This window comes from Triturus cristatus, chromosome 4_1 (genome assembly GCF_964204655.1).
Source record: "Triturus cristatus chromosome 4_1, aTriCri1.1, whole genome shotgun sequence".
NCBI lineage: Eukaryota > Metazoa > Chordata > Amphibia > Caudata > Salamandridae > Triturus > Triturus cristatus.
Genome location: NC_140585.1, coordinates 231,251,069 through 231,270,724, shown reverse-complemented (window position 1 = coordinate 231,270,724; position 19,656 = coordinate 231,251,069). Strand labels below are relative to the sequence as shown.

Below are 19,656 nucleotides of genomic sequence, written 5' to 3'. Positions count from 1 at the left end.
CTGAAAAGGAGGTTCCTGAACTGGTACGACCTTTTTTCCGACATGAATGGGGGATATTTTTGAAACCCTTCTGCTGTTTGGATAAAAAAATACACCTCCTTGAGATCCACTTTGGTCAAACAATCTACTTCCAGCAGAATATCTCTCAATAGATAGGTTACTTCCATCTTGGAATGCCTCTACACAGCACACCTATCCTACGGGCATATTTACAAGGGCTTTATCTCTGCTTTCCAGGCTTTTAAAGCCAAAAAAGCGGACATAAAAATATCGCCCTATTAACAAGAGGGTGCTAACATACATTAGCGCATGTTAGCACCCTTTTACCCAATGCCTCCCTTTGCATCTCTAGTGAGATGCAAAGTGGGCGTCACTGGGCAGACAACCTTGCAAATATCGCTGATGTGAACGTCACGATATTTACAAGGCTGCCAACGCATTTTAGCAGACGTAAGTTTTGGGCGAAAACCGCTGTTTGCGCCGGAAACTAACGTCTGCATAAATGCAGACTTAGGCATACCTATTATGGGGTGGATTGTGCTGATACAACCCTGTGAGTCGTATCAGCAAGGTTATCGCCGTTTTGCAGGGAGCATTGCTGGAAAACCAGCGATGTTCCCTGAAAAACGGCGATCTCCCCGCTATCGCTGGTAATTATATCGCCCTGGGGAAACGCGTTGTAAATAACGCGCTAACAGGGCGATATAATCAAGCGATAGACGCAAGAACTAGAAAAGTTCTAAGCGTGCTTTGCGTCTATTTATCGCCGTCCTTGTAGATATGCCCCCAAGTCTCTTGCATTTATCACAGGCATCAATTCCTTAACTTTCTTCTCCAACAGAAATAAGGTATTTAAAACCCTGAGGACATATTATCAAGCACTGCGTTAAAATTATCGCCGTTTTAGCGGCAGAAAAAGCGATAATGGGCCTGATAATATGCCGCAGAGAATTCCCATAGAATTGACAACAGAACATGGGCTTCTATGGGAATTCTCTGCGGCCGCTTCTAAAGCGGTGATAATTTTAACACTGTTTGTTGATAATATGCCACATGGTTTCTGTTCTTGAAATAAGATTTTCTGTTGTTCTATCCTTATCTTAATTCTTACAAATTATAAACTAGCTGTTCCTAACCAACCTTCAGTTCAAGCTCAGAAGGGTGATGTGCCCAGTCGTAACAAGGATGGGACGGCACACGTCACGCACGAGCGTGAAAACCCACTCATCACTTGCAAGAACCAGAAGGATCGGAAGGGAAGATTAACGGAGGAACACCACAGAGTCGGATTCTCTCATGAGGGTGAGGGTGAGAATATTTTGCTACTTGTGTCTGTCCACAGCTGGCCGGGCCTCAGTCAAAGCTTATCACGAGCTATCTACGATGTTCTTTAAGAAAAAAATGTCCATTACAGAAAAAGTTGTACTGTTAACACGACAGTACTAATATGTAAATGTGATGCAGCAGTGTAGCCAATCCGTTGTCCGGTTTGCAGTTGCTTCCCTTACAGGACCGCCCTCAATTTCTATTTAGTTACAACATAGCGAACGGACTACATTGTATCCTCTTGCGGACATCATGAAATGGCGACATTTATGTATCAGAAACGTGAGTTGCCGGGGATGAAGCTGCATTTAGGAGGTGTGTACCTCGAATATAAATGAACACTTGAAAGTTTAATGAAAACAGAGATTGTCTCAGCCCAATCTTTGAGTATGCTACGCTGATCGCAAGCAATCCAATTACACAACTTTAAAAATGTTATAAGTCTTGTCAGGACTGGGGTGGGGTTCACGATGCTTGGGACAACTTCCTCTTAGAACCTGGGGGCATATTATCAAGAAACAGGGTTAAAATTATCGCCGCTTTAGTGGCAGAAAACTGTGCTTGATAATATGCCCCCTGGTACCTCCGGTACCTTGTCGTTGGAACAGCTTCGAGACCATCTCTCGTGCGCGGATTCCCTACAGGCCGATTCTGATGGGTTGCCACAGGACCGCGTGGACTGTGCAGAGCTGCTTGTAGTCTACTGCAGGATCGCCAACCGAAACCCCGGCCAAGTCATTTGCGCAACCGCAAGGGTGGATGATAAATGATTGGTGTGCTTTGCAACATGACCGAGGTGCAGGTGGGCTCTCAGATAGTCTCTGGACACTTGGGGGCATATCTACAAGGCGGCGATAGAAAATTATCGCCGCTATTGCGGCCGTTTTCAGCCGAAAAGCGGCAATAATTTTATCGCCTAATCAGCAAGGTCACGCTATCGTGTGAAACCTTGCATTAGCGCACAAATTCTTAATGTCCAGCTTTGTATCTCTAATGAGATGCAAAGTGGGCGTTCCTGACCTGACATGACTGGACAAATGTCGCTAAGCGACATTTCTCCTATCATCAAGCCCCACGCTATGAAGCATAGTGGCAGGAAAAGTAGCGACAACCCATGTTATCGCTACTTTCCTTACGCCTGCTTCAGGACTGACTTAGCCATGATATCCTATGGAAAGTGGATATCATGGCTAAATTTGTGAGGCCCTATCATCAAGCTAACGCCAAACTTCGTGAGATTATCGCTGGATATCCAGCGATAATCTCATATTTGGCAGTTAGCTCTAGGATTTTTATCATTTTTGAGATAAGCGTTGCTAATAGCACGCTATCTCAGCGATAAAAATCCACGCTAGCCGGCAATAATTATCCTAGCGCTAAGTGCGCTTAGCAATAATTATCGCCGGTTGTTGCTGATATGCCCCCAAGTCTTTCAGATTGCTAGGAGTGCCTCATTGGTCTCTTGATGTTTCGTAGTTGTAAGGGTCCAGGCCGGTTAATGCGATCGTTTTCAGCCAGCTCTGTGCATGTAAGTGCCGGTGCCGGGTACCAGAAACCACTGGTTCAAATTAAGCACAGGTTGATCTCTTAGGGGCATATCAGCAACACCCGGCGATAATTATCGCTCAGCGCTCTTAGCGTGAGGATAATTATCGCCGGGTAACGTGGATTTTTATCGCTGAGATAGTGTGCTATTAGCAACGCTTATCTCCTCAGAGATAAAAATCCTCACGCTAACTGCCTAACGTGAGATTATCGCTGGAAACCCAGCGATAATCTCACGTTATCTTGCTGACAGGGACTCACAAACTTAGCCATGATATCCTCCTTCCATAGGATATCATGGCTAAGTCAGTCCTGAAGCAGGCGTAAGGAAAGTAGCGATAACAGTAGCGCCCACTTCGCATCTCATTAGAGATGCAAAGATGGGCTTTAGGAATCCTGACGCTAAAGCAAGGTTACACGCGTTAGCGTGGCCTTGCTAATTAGGCGATAAAATTATCGCCGCTTTCCGGCCGAAAACGGCCGCAGAAGCGGCAATAATTTTTTAACGCCTGCTTGTAAATATGCCCCTATATGTGCAGAGTCCAGAGAAATATATAGTGGGACCAGCCATAAAAGTGCAATTTCTTATAAAATGTGTACTTAAAGTGCTGCATTTAGGTAGGTTGATATATGAATAAATACTGTACAGTATTATGATTATTTGTATTGAACGCAGTGCAAACCAAGGGGCATATTATCAAGACAGGCGATAAAATGATCGCTGCTTTAGCGGCAGAAAACCGCCGCTAAAACGGCGATAATGGGCTTGATAATATGCTCTATGGAATTCCAATTGAAGCTCAGGTTAGCTGTCCTTCACACCTAACATGGGCTTCAATTGGAATTCCATAGAGCATATTATCAAGCCCATTATCGCCGTTTTAGCGGCAGCTAAAGCGGCGATAATTTTAACGCCGGTCTTGCTAATATGCCCCCCTATTGTTGTTGGGCAGTGGCGGCTCCTCCATACGGGCGTTTGGGCGCCGCCCCCCTGCTTTCTCGCAGTGCGAGAAGGCAGAAACATAAATGGTAATAACTACCATTTATGTTTCTGCCTTCTCGCACAGCGAGAAAGCAGAAGTGCCTGATCGGGGGTGGGCGGTCCTGCTTGAGGGCAGGGGGGAGTGGCTTGCCCAGTGTTGTGCATAGGGACTGTTTGGCCGGCCCTGGGGCCGATCAAACAGTCCGTATGCACAACACTGGGCAAGCCACTCCCCCCATGCCCTCGAGCAGCACCGCCCACGGCGCCCACTCTACATAGCGAAAATGGTCCCGGCTGGGGCGCTCTCTACTGCGCCTCAGCGTTGTGATTGGCAGAGCGGAGGGAGGGAGGCTGCCTCTCATTCATGACGACATGACGACGAGAGCTTCAGGACGGCGGGAGCGGCAGTTTGGACGCATCCAGAAGCTGCGGTGTGCAGGACGGAGCGGGAGTTGGAACGCATCCAGAAGATGTTGCAGGACGAGGATGGTAAGTTTTATAATATTCTTTCATTTACCCACCCGCCTCCACCCCCCGTGACGACCCCCACCCCCATCATGCCGGCCGTTACTGTGAAGTTATGAATGTACAAAACTATTTTAGGCCCTCCTTAGGCCTAAAATAGTTATGTACATTCATTACTATTTTAGACCCTCCGGTGCCCTATCAATGCCAGTCAGGGCCGGCTTTAGGGCGATGCGATCGTTGCCACCGCGCGGGTGCTGGCTTCCTGGGGGCGCCGTGTTTGAAAGTTTATTATGCCTTTGAAGCACCTGCTGCAGCGTTTCTTTCACCCCGCAATTACCAGGCCTCACATAAATGTCAAGATAACTCGTGTGATTAATTATCTTCCTGGAGAGAGATCAGTGTTTTGTATAGTTGTGGTTTTGACTTAGGTGAAGTTAGTGCAGAGGGTTAATATGCCTGCTGCAGAGAACGTGTACCATGTAGATTACAGATGTAAACAGATCAGCAGGTTACTTGCAATGTATAATTTAAAGTCCTTAGTCCTAATATAGAATAGTGAGGTATTAACTTTCATCCTAGAACTGCATACACGCTGCAAAGTACAGAACATTGATCAATGTTGCAAAAAGGGTTAATTTGGCTAGAAATCGATTCTTATTATTAAAGAAAACTCCCAACTATGCTGTTTCTTTTTCGACTCCGAGTTTGTGCTTCTCCACACCAAGCACTCTTAAACTATGCTGCCTACCAGTATGGATGACATGTGACTCCTACACTTTTAGTCCTTTGGCTTACGTAACATTTCCTACACAGTGATTTACACATGTATGATTGAATGTCTGTGTGTAATATGCGTGTGATGCAAAGTGCTCAGACACCCTGCACTGGTATGAGTGGCGCTATATGACTAATTCAATGCATCTGAGAGAGTGTGGTTATGGAGACTTGGTCACTGTTTTCGCCACCCAATCTTTGGCCCTAATGGAGACCTGAGGTGACATATAGTTCATCTTTCTTTGGCAATAAGGTCAGGCGGCTAACGCCAATGTTCCCTATTCTTTTAAAATAATGCAGTCAGGCTTAATGGATGGCACGGGTGCAAGCAGGAATGAAGCACGATATGGGACAGTTTTAAATGTGTTTAATTATTTCAAGTCTACATATCCTACCTACTTTTATAAATATTCTTGCTTTCTGAAATGTGGTTTAACCTGCATCCTTTGGGCCTTTTTTTTTTGTTCTTCAAAATTTCCTTGGCGTGAGGGTCCTGCAGTTCCCCTTTAGTCAATCAGTCTCGCTATGACACAAAACACATTTAGACCCTTTTTTTACGCCCTCACCACTTTCAAATGTCACCAGCCACCACTGTTGTTGGGACTCGATAATTGGCATCAATTAACACACAGGATCAAACAAATGAGTCAAAACGCTTCACGGTCAAGGCATCTCCCTTGGAATGTACATGGTGATGTTTGCAGCAGGTGCATAACCAACTCATCGATTTTACTGTGCTTGGAGCTTGTGTTTTAAAACATGCAAAAACCCAACCAAACTCGATACGGATCTAGCAGGAATTTTTCCGAGTGGTGAGGGCATTGCACTGCCGCAATAAGAGTATTCCAGCTCAGCTACTAAACCCGCATTTCTACATGAGAACTGCATGAGACGAACGTGCGTAGATCTACGGACGTCTTTAGGAGTGCATGACATGAAACCCTTCGCTCCAGTTTTCCGTGATCTCTTCCAAAGAATTACCTACCCAAAGCAGACCAAAACAACTACTTGCGCTACTTTAAACCTCAATAATTATAAAGTATCCGATCCCGGCGATCCTTCAGTTCAAGCTCAGAAGGGTGATGTGCCCAGTCGTAACAAGGATGGGACGGCACACGTCACGCACGAGCGTGAAAACCCACTCGTCACTTGCAAGAACCAGAAGGATCGGGAAAGACGATTAACGGAGGAACACCACACAATCGGACTCTCTCATGAGTGTGAGGGTGAGAATATTTTGCTACTCGTGTCTGTCCACAGCTGTCCGGGTCTCAGTCAAAGCTTATCACGAGTTATCTGCGATGTTCTTTAAGAAAAAAACGGCCATTGCAGAAAAAGTACTGTTAACACGACACTACTAATATGTAAATGTCAATTCAGCAGTGTAGCCAATCCGTTGTCCGGTTTGCTGTTGCCCCGCCTTAAAGGACCGCCCACATTTTCTATTTAGTTACAACTTAGAGAACGGACTACATTGTATCCTCTTGCGGACATCATGAAATGGCGACATTTATGTATTAAAAACGTGAGTTGCCGGGGATGAAGTTGCATTTAGGAGGTGTACCTCGAATATAAATGAACACTTGAACGTTTAATGAAAACAGAGATTGTCTCAGCCCAATCTTTGAGTATGCTACGCTGATCGCAAGCAATCCAATTACACAACTTTAAAAATGTTATAACTTCGAATATTGATTTTCGCCAAACATTTGTCCTAAAAGAGAAAGTTTTTGCAGCTAACTATGGATATACGCAGTGCTTTAAATGGGAAACATAAGTGCAGATACTCATTAAAATAAGCTAGAGGTGTGGCAAGTGGGCGGGGCTATGGCCAAGATACGATGATACATAATGACTTCTATACCAGTTGCAGCACATATCAAAACCCCACAGAAAGGCATTTATGTTAACAAAACAGGTTAAATCATCACACAAAATGAAAGCTAAACAGCATAGTATGTTAAAAATATCCTTGTTTTTTAATATTTGCAACTTCTTAATGTCATACCGTTATTTGTTGTTGTTTGCGACAATGCGATATATCCGCAAGCGTGCACACACACAAAGAAATGAGCAGACTAAGCAGACGTACACAAAAGCGGCCAAGCTAAGGACTACAGAAGCGCCTTGGCTGTCAGAGACAGCTTCTTCTCGGACAGCCTAGTGCTCACCAGCACTAGCAGCCAATGAGCTTACCTTTCATGAGTACTGGTACTCTCCTAGGTAGTGACAGAGGGCCGGTATTTCCAGTGATAAAAATAAGAAGTGCCAGTACTCAGTACCTGTGACTACCGGCCCATTTAAAGCACTCCCTCAGCCATTTTCCCCACGGCCAGGCTCTTCCTGTCCTTTTCTGGTTCAGTGTCTTTACATCCACATCAACTCTCCATTCACGATTAACCTCTCATTTCTTCCCAGACTCTAATCTTCTCTCCCTGGTTCTGCCCCTCTTACTGCCACAGCTCACTTAGGGGCATATCAACAAGCAGGCGATAAAAAAATATCGCCGCTTTTGCGGCCGTTTTCGTCCGAAAAGCGGCGATAATTTTATCGCCTAATCAGCAAGGTCACGCTAACGCGTGAAACCTTGCATTAGCGTCAGGATTCCTAACGCCCAGCTTTGCATCTCTAATGAGATGCAAAGTGGGCGTTCCTGACCTGGCACGACAGGAGAAATGTCGCGAAGCGACATTTCTCCTATCAGCAAGCCTAACGCTATGAAGCATAGGGTCAGGAAAAGTAGCGATAACACCTGTTATCGCTACTTTCCTTACGCCTGCTTCAGGACTGACTTAGCCATGATATCCTATGGAAGGTGGATATCACGGCTAAGTTTGTGAGTCCCTATCAACTAGCTAACGTGAGATTATCGCTGGGTTTCCAGCGATAATCACACGTTAGCCAGTTAGCGCTAGGATTTTTATCGCTGATGAGATAAGCATTGCTAATAGCACGCGATCTCAGCGATAAAAATCGGCGCTAGCCGGCGATAATTATCCGAGCGCTAAGTGCGCTCAGCGATAATTATCGCCGGTTGTTGTTGATATGCCCCTTACTTACTCCACAAGTCTCTTACATTTTGTCATTGTTTTTCCCCCACTTGCCTCCTCTTCTCCCCTCCATGATGTACCCATACCCTAAATTTGCCACCTGGCCTGTAATTTGTTGTCCTGTATTTCATTGTTTCTGTTGATAGAGCATGCTTAATGTTGAGGCCTGTATTTAAAAAAAAAAAATTCCAGTAAACAAAAGCAGCACAAAAGTATTTCCAAGCTGGGGAAGTGTGTGTGTGTGTGTCTGTGTGTGCTTGTGTGCTTGTGCATGTGTGTGTGAGACTGTGTGCATGTGTGTGTGTGTGAGACTGTGTGTGCACACGCTCCGCCGTGCCCTGTAAATTCTGCAGGACAGCGTTTTAAACTGAATTTCAGACATGTGGTTCATCAATAGCTAAACCAATTACTTCAAGAAATAAAGCAGATTTGAATTTGTATTACAATACAATTCCTAAGCACCCAGTTCAAAACTAAACACATATCTGGTATTGTTATCTGAAAAAATTCTAACTTAAGCTGTCACCTCACTTTTTAGGTCGAGCCTGTAACAGCGCACATGCGCTGTTCTGTCGAAGACTTCATGTAGGGGGGTTTCAAAACTAACCTAAGAATCGCAGACGCTTGTGCGTGTGCTTTTTGTTTTGGCCCACGCTATTGGCCTTTGCGTGCATCTTATTAACAAAGACAGCACGCAATTGGCCAAAGGCGGGCGCATTGCTCCGTCCATGGCCTATTGGTGTCGGTTACCCGCAGACCCGACATCTGGTTGCAATTATCGTGCACAGAGGCGTGCGCAATAATAGGAAACAGATGTCTCGTTTCACAATCTCGGCGCGAACAATGGCGGTGTGCCTTGCTGCTGTTTGTTGCAATCGCATGCTGTCTGGTCCGCTTTGATATGCAGTGATAATAAAGTTTGAAAAGTACTGACAGAGTAACGTTGGGGCAAATTGAAATAGCCTGTTGTAAAGTAGCTTTACATTAAATGTCTGTGTGAGAGAGAAACAGAAGAGGTCTGCTGCTTCAGCTGAGAGTTAAAAATCGATATTCTTATCGCAGATGACTGTAAAAAGGGACTCATAGGGGGGCATATTATCAAGAAACGGCGTTAAAATTATCGCCGCTTTAGCGGCAGAAAGCTGCAGCTAAAGCGGCGATAATGGGCTTGATAATATGCCGCAGAGAATTCCCATAGAAGCCCATGTTCTGGTGTCAACATGGTATTCTATGGGAATTCTCTGCGGCATATTATCAAGCCCATTATCGCCACTTTAGCGGCAGTTTTCTGCCACTAAAGCGGCGTTAATTTTAACGCCCTGCTTGATAATATGCCCCTTGATTGTTTTGGTTTGGCTCTAGGCTGCATCTCTCAGTTTACTTTTTTGGCAGAGTTGCTTGTGTGTGCTGCAAGGCGTGCTGTCTTCATCACCCCAGCAGCCTGCGGCTAAACTTACAGCCAGAGGTAACCCTCGCCTCCCCCCAAATCCAGTCCTCTCCTCTGCCTCTCCCTCCTCCCTCCCTGTCCGCCTCCCTGCCCCTGGCGTATTAATTAATGGCTGCAGGGACAGCCTTGCAGAAGAATCAAAATGCATTTGCGAATGTTTGAGCTGTTGGCATTTGTAAATGACAATGCCTTTTATTGATTTGTTGAACCAATAGCCCATTGGAACTTGATACCGGCTGGAGCCCTTGTTTATTGCCGACACCGCCAAGAGTCCTGTATAGCGCACTACTGCTCAGCGGGAGCCCCTGGCTCTGACATCAGCGCCGCCGCTACGGGACCACAAATCCCGAGGTCCTTTGCGGCGGCACGCTCTGCTGACGTCATGGCTGCGCCCGGAGGAGCGTTTAAGAATCGCTGAGGCCGGCGTAGCGGGGGGAATCAATAGCCCATTGGAACTTGATACCGGCTGGAGCCCTTGTTTATTGCAGACACCGCCAAGAGTCCTGTATAGCGCACTACTGCTCAGCTCGGAGCCCCTGCCTCTGACATCAGCGCCGCCGCTACGGGACCACAAATCCCGAAGTCCTTTGCGGCGGCGCGCTCTGCTGACGTCACGGCTGCGCCCGGAGGAGCGTTTAAGAATCGCTGAGGCCGGCGGAGCGGGGGGAACCAATAGCCCATTGGAACTTGATACCGGCTGGAGCCCTTGTTTATTGCCGACACCGCCAAGAGTCCTGTATAGCGCACTACTGCTCAGCGGGAGCCCCTGCCTCTGACATCAGCGCCGCCGCTACGGGACCACAAATCCCGAGGTCCTTTGCGGCGGCGCGCTCTGCTGACGTCACGGCTGCGCCCGGAGGAGTGTTTAAGAATCGCTGAGGCCCGCTTCGCGGGACGCGTGCGGGACGCGCCGGGCGAAGCCCGGGCAAAGGACGGGCCGTCTGTGGCCGTCAGGGGCAGACAGAGGCTGGGCTGGGCCACCCCCCTTATCGCCCGAGGTGTGACATTTGGATTGGTGCCATTGACTGTAGCAGACCAGCGAGGACTGTGCTGTCCAGTACTTTGTGAGTTAGGGTTTGGCTGGTGTAGCACGTTAGGTGCCTGGGAGGTGCTTATTGTCACGCCCGTAACTGCACGTGGCTGAAGAGGTTGGTCTTGTCTCGGTATTCCAACGTAAAGTTTATCTAGGCTGTGTGCGATTTGGGGGCGTTTTGCATCTTGAGAGTTTCCATCGTCTTGCGATTTGTTAAAACTGTAAGTTGTGAGTATTGTTTTTGTTTGCCATGGCTAAAAGCAACAGTAAGTGTTCTGCAATGGGGGGTACGGGGACATTAGACGCTTTTCTGAAAAAAGCTGAAAGTGTTGTTACTAGGGAAATTGAAATGGTGGAATGGAGGCTATCTTTGGAGCCATTATCCCAGCCTAATCCTGTGAAACGATCTGGTGATCCTATTTTAGGTTCAGGTGTCATACAGGCTGGATGTCATTTTTCCGTTGAGTCTGTGTCAGAGTCCAGCTCAGTTATTCCTCCAGTCTCTGTGAATACCTCTAGTCCTCTTTTCTCACCCCCAGCAACACGTACTCGGCAGTCACGTGACCGTTCTGTTGTTGCTACTAAAATAGTTAAGGGCAAAAGAAAAGCGAATAAAGGCCCTAAAGGAAGTCGTCAACAAGCTAAACAACCCAGGAACATAGATTCCGCTCATGGGTTGGTTCCTCAGGGAAGTACTGGGGCCATCCAGGCCACGGTCGATAAGAGTCATGGGCGTAACGAGAACACCGATCAGGGGGAAATAATTACTACGTGAGTTAAGACGGCCGACTTATTACAGCTTATGGATGAGCGATTGAGTGCGATTATACTGCCAGTTATGGACAGACTTAATAAAATTGATGTCAGATTCGCTCTCATCGAACGTCACATAGCAGGCCAGGAAGTATCATTGCCAAGGCTAAATCCACCTGAGATGCACCCCTTAAGTGGAGTAGTAACCAGAGTTTCTGATCTAGCTGAGTCTATGACGACCACTGCTGTAGGTCCCATTAATCCTCTTCCAGCTGCCTTAGGAACCAATGGTGGTGTTAGCTCGAGGCACAGGGACACGATAGGGAGATTAAGCCCTCTTCCTGCGCATCCATCAAGGGAACGACCTTTGCATTTGCCGCCGGAGGCCTGCCCGTATACTGTAATTTTGGCAAATGTTCCGAAACCTAGTGATGGGAGGGAAGAGCATTGGTCTTCCTTAAAAAATAAAGCACTCCACTTTTTGGCAGGTAAGACAGTTCTTGGGAGCCACCTTTTTGAAAGTTTTAAAATCGTTAGAAGGGTTCCATGGGTGGGGAAGTCTAATAAGGCGTTGAAGGGTGACTGTGTTGTAGTGAGCTTCAGCTCTCCAGATTTAGTAGTTAACATCTTAAGACAGGCAGGGTCGATTAGATTACACCAGGACTATGTCAATGTTCTCCCGTTGTTTTTTTTTTATCCACCCCATATTTTGGGGCCCACTGGAAACAGTGGACATATCCCTCATTTCGTCCCTGCGAGTAGGACACTGGCTCTTAGCAACAGATATGAGACCCTTAGCACTCTAGATGTCAATGACTGACTCAGTGTGGTTAATACTCAGGTCCATCACAATGATCCTAGATTGGTTTTTTTCTGAAGAATCTGGGTCGGTGCTGACTGCGGAAGATAATATCGACCTTAATGGCTCTGGTGACAGAATTTTACCCCTAAAGGTAGTTTATGGTGAAGGAACTAACCAGATAACCTCTGAGGTGGTACAAGTAGACGAGTGTGAAATAGTTCCTCCTGGAACTGGCAATGTGACTATCACGGTTCCTGTAAATAGTGAGGTTGGTGATTTTCAACTCCATTTATTGAATCCGGTGAATTTTGTGCCACAAGAGAGGGGGCGGGGGGGGGGGTAACTTCATCAACAAATAAAATTATGACTTTCGTGGAATATTGCAGGCCTGCGAACTAAAAGAGGCAATACAAACTGGAAGGCTTTCCTTTCTACCCACCATATAATTGCCCTTCAAGAGACTTGGGAGGCTAAAGATCCCTTTTATTTGGATGGGTATCAGTCCTTTAATAAAAACGCTGTGCCCTCCTCTATGGGGAGATCTCGGGGGGGTCTCTCGTTATTATTTAGCCTCAAGTTACTGTATAGTATAGAACTAGTAGTGACCAGCTCTCCAAACATACTGGCGGTTAAACTTGAAGGTGCCAATCTCCCCTCATTATTAGTGGTGAATTTTTATAATTCATTTACTAGGTCTGATGAATTGGAGCACCTAAAAGCACTGTTTACATTCTTCGACGAGTTTGATGCAAGTAATGTTACACCTTATTCTTTTTTACTTTTTGGCGATTTTAATATTCATGCATGTCATCTCAATTGTTTTGAAAATATTAATTATGATCACTGCCCTCAAGAGGTAACTCACTTTGAACATTCTAAGGGTGGGATGTACCTAGAGCATATTGTATCTGCCCTTCACCTATTTGCTCCTGTACAAGATTCCTTATCGCCTGTCCCTACATTTACTGGACAGGGCCATCATAGTACGATTGATTATATTTTTGTTTCTTGCCTTTTGAAGTACCTTATAGGTTCTTTTTGTGTCACTCAAAATGCCTTAAGTGATCACAATCCTCTCACCATGGAAATTAATATCAAGGCTGTGACTAAGATAAACCCTCTGCCTACGATTGCTAACTTAAAATTAGTCTCTATTAATCAGGGAAGACGTTTGAGATGGGACGTCATCACCCCGGCCGATTTCCTTGAGAATTTGTACAATAGTAACATCGTGGATTTAAGTATAGTTTTGTCAACAGACTCACAACCAGTGGAAATCCTTGGTGCCTTCGAGAGAATAACAATACAGGTAGTGGGCAACTTAACCCACTATGGGAGACCAAGGCCTAAAAAATTTAAAAACTGGTTTGATCATGCATGTTCTAGTGCGCACTCTGCACTCTTGTTAGCATTGAAAGAAAGTGGGAAAGATGCAAGTAAGATTGTGGAGGCAAGAAGGTCTTACAAAAAAGTAATAAAGGCAAGGAAAATTCAATTAAAGAATATGGCCTGGGAGGAATTGTCAGAAGCAAGTGTTTTAAAAAATAGCTCCCAAGTTTGGAAAGTGATTAATAGCCCACTTTTTAACGAGCTGGAGAACACAAATAAAGATTGTCTTATTCCACCAGATAATTGGGTGGCTCACTTTAGTGGTCTCTATTCTGAAATTTTACAACTTAATCCAGTAAACTATGGGGATATTAACCAGGCTTCGAAAATTCATTTTAAGGAAGACGAAGTCCAGGAGGCCATTGAGTCAATGGCAAAAGGTAAAGCACCAGGTCTGGATGGTGTCCCCGCGGACCTTTATAGGGCAGATTCAAGGTATTGGGCGAAGTTTTTAACTTCTGTTTTTAATGCAGCATCTAAGGCGGGTGCTCCTAGTTCATGGGGCAAAGCAGTTATAGTACCATTATTTAAAAAGGGTTCAAGCGAGGATCCGGCATGTTATCGGCCTATCTCTCTCTTAGATTCTGCCATGAAAATAATGGGTAAAGTAGTTCTCGCTAGATTAACAAATTGGCTGGAGGATAAATCTATAATTTCTGATCTACAATATGGGTTTAGACAAGGAAAGGGCACTGTGGGTCAATGCCTCAATTTACATCTTATCATTGGGAAGTACACGGTCGCTAAGCAGGGGGACTTACATCTAGCTTTTATGGATTTGTTCACTGCTTTCGACCTTGTAAATCGCCAAAAATTATGGGCCTCCCTAGTGGTATTGGGGCTTGACCCGGTGTTGATATCATTCCTGGCGCTTATTCACGAGGACACCACCGCAGTCGTCCGCTACAGTGATGACGGGAGTCTGTCAGAAGCTTGGCAGGTGAAGTGAGGGGTAAGACAGGGGTGCATTCTTGCCCCCCTGCTTTGCTCGCTTTACATTAACAATCTGGGTGATGCCTTAATTTCGACCAGTAAGGACATCCCCAGAGCCGGCACAAAATTGATCCCCGTATTACTGTATGCGGACGACACGGTTCTGATGGCAAGAACCGCGAGAGGCCTACAAGCCCTTTTAAACGGATTTAATGATTTTATGGTCTCTTTAGATTTATTAATAAATTTTAAAAAATCACACTCCATGTCAATTGGTCGTAGGGGGGCGAAAAAGGCTAAATTCTACTGTAATGGACAGGAGCTCACAAAAGAGCAGACCTTCCCATATCTGGGGATTGTCTTTGATGACAGGAGAACTTGGGTCATGCAATACGCCCAAAAAAAGAATATTCTTGCTAGGGCAACAGGAGCCCTGCTGGGCTTTGCAAAACGCTTGGGCTGTAAACCCCTGCCCGCTCTTATGAAGATATATAGCGCCAAGTGTGTCCCTATGGCCCTATATGGTAGCGAGGTATGGGGTTATAAGGCTTCGACAGAGATCCAATCAGTAGAAAATGCCTTTTTCCGGAAATTGCTGTCACTCCCCACATCTGCTCCTATTTTTAACATTCATGAAGACCTGGGGGTAGGTTACCTTATGGACCAAATTTCTGTGGCTCCATTATTAGGCTGGTTGAGAGTTTGGGCACAGCATCCTCCGAACCTAAATCAACTTATTATTCAAGACTGTTTGTCTCTTGATACAGCCATGTGTATTCCTTGGTTGCGATATATCAAAACTAATTTGGAGTCACTTGGCTACCTCGATCTATTTGATAAACCAAGTGCGCTGAGTAAAACAGAAATAAAAGCCTTCAAGACTCAGTTCGTGAGCAGAGCAATGTTGCTGAGGGAAGGAGGGGAACTAGGTAAGCCGACAGTGAGGAGATTTGTTACGCTAAGTATAGGCAGAGAGATCCAGCCATACTTGACCTATATAAGCAAACCATTCCATCTGTTTTTGTTAATAAGGTTCAAATATGGCATGCTTCTCTGGCTTTTAGCTTACCCTAAGGGTTTTTTCAAAGAGGGAACCCTGGGGCCCTGTCCTTGTGATAACACTTCAGAACAAAACACGCTGCATATGGTTTTCTTTTGTAAATTCTATACTTTGCAGCGCAAGAAATTTATCTGTCCTATTTTTAAGAATCGTAATTTTGAGCAAGTGAGGCTCGCATTGGTTTATCTGCAAATGCTAGGATCACCATTGGTTTGTTTCGGGGTAGCCAGCTACATCACAGGGGCCATCAGGTGTAGAAATAGGGTGCAGTCCCCTGGGAACCTCCCTCACTTTTAGTTTTTATTAGTTGGAGAACATGGATTAATGAATTAGTGTTGGTTTTATGGGATATATAAAAATTGCAGAACCATTTGGATGACATACTTTTTATTGTGATTATGTGCCAACTTTATTGTATTATCTACTATTTATGAAATATTGTTAATTGTGTTTATTTGGTATTGTATTAATGGATTTTTCAGATCACTGTAATTGTAACTACTTGCAACATGAAATTTCGTTGTATGCTTTGATGGTTTTAAAATTTTTAACCGAATAAAGCTATTCTTGACTGACTGATTGACTGATATGTTGATTTTTAAAACTGATAAATAAAAAGCATTGTCATTTACAATGCCAATAGCATAAACTCCTGCAAATGCGAGAACTATTGCATTGTAAATGCTTGTTTACAATCCTTCCTCCCCCTTCCTTCTATGTGCATCTCGGGTTGTCACAGGAGCTCATTTCTGGAGTGCTGCAGCGTTCCCTGCTGTTCATTGCTCTTTGGGCAGGGCTACTTTCACACCCATGGATCCGTCGCTGTTATCATGTAAGTGCAGCCACACAATGGAAAGCAGCTCCTGTGCTGCAAAAAACAAACATAAGAAAACCGGCTTTGAGAAAGATGGGCTGGATTACTGACCAGCAGCCCGAGGCCAGGCTATTTCACACACCTAATAGGGGGGATGAGGGGGAGGTGGCTAAAGCACTTTCAGCATAATGGTTGTTGAACACCTAATCAACAGTGCAGGGTCTGCCTAGACCCTGTCCTGTTAATCACAGCGTTAAGCAAGCCCTCCCCAACCCCTGCAGTGTGGGGAAATTCTAATGGGCACTACAGAACGTTAGCAGCATCTCTGCAAAAGGCTCCTTCAGGGGCTCCATGCGACTGCATTGGAGGCGATACCAAACCTTAGCCTGCCATGCCATCAATCAGGGTACCGGTACTATCCCAGACTGAAAAAAAGTGCCGGTACTGACGGCTAGAAAATTGGAAGTGCCGGTACTCAGTACAGGTGAGTACCGGCCCATTTAAAGCACTGGATATACATTAGACGTGCTTGAAAAGTGCAGCTTCACGATATCACCACGTTTGTTATTTAACCAACTTTCATGAAAATAAATGGCAGACACACGTTAGAGAGACACTGACAAGTAACCTATACATGCAATGGGTGATAGCAACTAAAATATGTCAGAAGTTGTCATAGAAGTAAAAGCTGCAGTATTTTAATCAGGCAATTCAAGGCCACCCTCGCTTGCCATGACACACGCCGAGCATATGAAACGTCAGAGTCAGCTTTTTCAATCTGTGTTTTGGGATTTTAACTTTTAATTTTTTTTTAAACAATACAAAATTGAAAGCTATTTTTGTCAGCTAGAATGAAAGGTGTATATTTACCGAAGTGGCTCTCACATTTACATTATCTAGCGGGTAATCTACTCATTCTCTATTAGTTACTTCAATTTAAGAAAAAAATAATCTAACAAAACAAATAGGATATGTCTATAGAAACCTTTACAAACAATAACCTTGCAGGGCTATCATGATCTCAGGTCTGTAAAATTGTGGATAAGTGTATGGCGTAGACACAATGGGTATAGTTACAAAACAGGCCATGAGCATGTGCACTCGGGCCCTTTTATTGCCAGGGTCGCATGACCGGGGATGCCTGTGTTGGATGGGTGTGGGGTGGGTGTAAAGGCCATCCCCCAAGGATTTGACTGGTAAGCCAGTACATGCTGGGACAATAGAACGTGTCCAGCAGAACACTACATTTCTCACAAATTTTATTAAAAACAAGTCCAACCTGTGGGAATAAACAGAAACACACTAGACACCACTTATTCGCTCAGCGTCGAGAGGCAGTCCGCAGCACAGCAGTGATTCAAGGTTGAATTTATTTGCATAGTTAATTAAAACCGTTGCAATACAAAAAAATTCAATAAAAAGAAGAAATGTACGTACATAAAACTCCTTTCTTCACATTGCTTGTATTTATAAATTGTTTCTAAAAACATTGCTCTACTTCAGCCAGTAAAGCAACAGGCTATGTGTTCACTTTTTTCCAGCTAAAGTGATTTTCGGCTAAATATGCTGTCAGCTCCTTATGGCAGTAACCTCGACGTCTGTAATGTCCCGCAGGTCGGTTCTAGTTCGCTAGGGGGTAGTACTTATTCCAGTTATTTCTTCCTTTCCCTGGTTATGTCCTAGTTTAGTTAGGAGAAGTTTGACTCCGGAAACAAAGGGCAGATGTGCCAGTGAAAGCGGTGAAGATAGAGGAGTTCTTCTCAACTCCTCCTCGCGGTCTTGCTTATCTTTAATACAGCTTGGTTCTTTTCTCCCTGCATTACTGGCAATTTCTGTTCGCATAACCTCAGTTACTTTACTAGACGGCAATTCAGTTGTGGATCATTAGATGCAAAGCATGCCAATGCTGCTTGCCTCCTGGTGCGAACCCCTCGTAGATTAAATTGTTGTTTTAGCAATTGCTTCCGTTCTTTTAAAAGTTCTTTACAGGATCATAATATATGCAACAGGTCATCTGATGCTGATCCGTATAAGCGGCACGTAGAGCCCACTTTCTTCTTTAGCTAAGGTGGTATATGCTGTATACCGGGTAGCAGACCAAGCCATATTTCATAAAACTGATTTTTGTGTTTTTTGCATAACCTAGGTTAAAGTAGTTTTGCACGGAAGGCTTCGTATAGGTGTTCAAAGTCATCCATGGATGGGACCTTTTTGATAAAGAAGCCTTGTCCTCCAGCCATGAAAGATGTTTCACTGTCTTCCACACCAGTTTTTTAAAAGTGGTGGCAGTTGTAGATGTTACCCAAAGCTGGTTTAGCCCCATGTTATGTAAGCTGCTGTTGAGATACTCCGCAGCAGGTGTTGCAGTGTGTAGTTTTATCTCCTTCCATAACTGCTCATTTAGAGTTACTGGGGGGCCTTCTGCACTTTGTCCCAGGTGATGATGTAAGCCCCTTGTCTTGCAATCTATTGTTTCTGTATTCCAAACTCGAGACTGATTTGTGCAGGCGAGGTGTATTTAGGTAGCCCAAAGATGATCCTGTATGAAGTTGTTACTGTGGCGTCGAGTATTTTGGCATCTATTCCTTTCTGTGCCTCGCTGCCATAGGTGATTGTTGGCAGTAGCTTTGCGCGGACAACCTGTACCAAGGGCAGAATCGATGGTCCGTTTAGTTTGGTATTTAATGTTTTTAAGGAGGTAGCCAGCGCAAGGCACCTAAATATTTGTATTCCCTTGTGTCCTCAATTCTGGTCTCTCCCCAAAACCAAGCTGCTGGTTGTCTCCTTTTTTTGCCGACCGTCATGGTTCTTGTTTTATCCAGATTCATCAATAAATCATTTGCTTTGGAGAAATCATGTGCAGCATTTAAAAGGTGTTGAAGTCCTACTTTTGTTTGGCTAATCAGGACTATATCGTCCGCGTATAGGAGACAGGGTAGCAATTTGTCTCCTATTTTTGGGGCATGTGAGTTGCAGCTATTTAATTGCGTGACTAGGTCAGCTATAAACAGGTTAAAAAGTGTAGGTGCTGGTACGCATCCTTGCTTCAGCCCTTTTTCCGCTGGTATACGCCTTGACAGGAGTGACCCATTACCCAGCTTTATCTGTACCCATGTGTCGGTGTGCAGATTTATCAGCAAGTTTAGTAGGGGCTGTGTCAGGGGCGTAACACAGGCCTCCGCAGCCCCCGCGGTGCGGGGGGGCCCCAAGCTCCAGGGGGCCCCTTCAGCACAGCACTCTGGCTGCAGGGCTCCTGATTGAGCCCGAGGCCCCCTCAAGG

The 19,656-nt window shown here is 45.1% G+C and overlaps 2 non-coding genes across 2 annotated transcripts; both read right to left on the bottom strand.

Moving 5' to 3' along the window:
* Positions 1 to 1,151: 1,151 nt before the first annotated feature.
* Positions 1,152 to 1,250, bottom strand: LOC146854166 (small nucleolar RNA U13). Its single transcript, XR_014959001.1, has one exon. It is a non-coding gene; the product is annotated as a small nucleolar RNA U13 (small nucleolar RNA).
* Positions 1,251 to 6,164: 4,914 nt separating this feature from the next.
* LOC146854165 (small nucleolar RNA U13) lies at positions 6,165 to 6,263 on the bottom strand. The gene has a single exon (XR_014959003.1). It is a non-coding gene; the product is annotated as a small nucleolar RNA U13 (small nucleolar RNA).
* Positions 6,264 to 19,656: the final 13,393 nt, after the last annotated feature.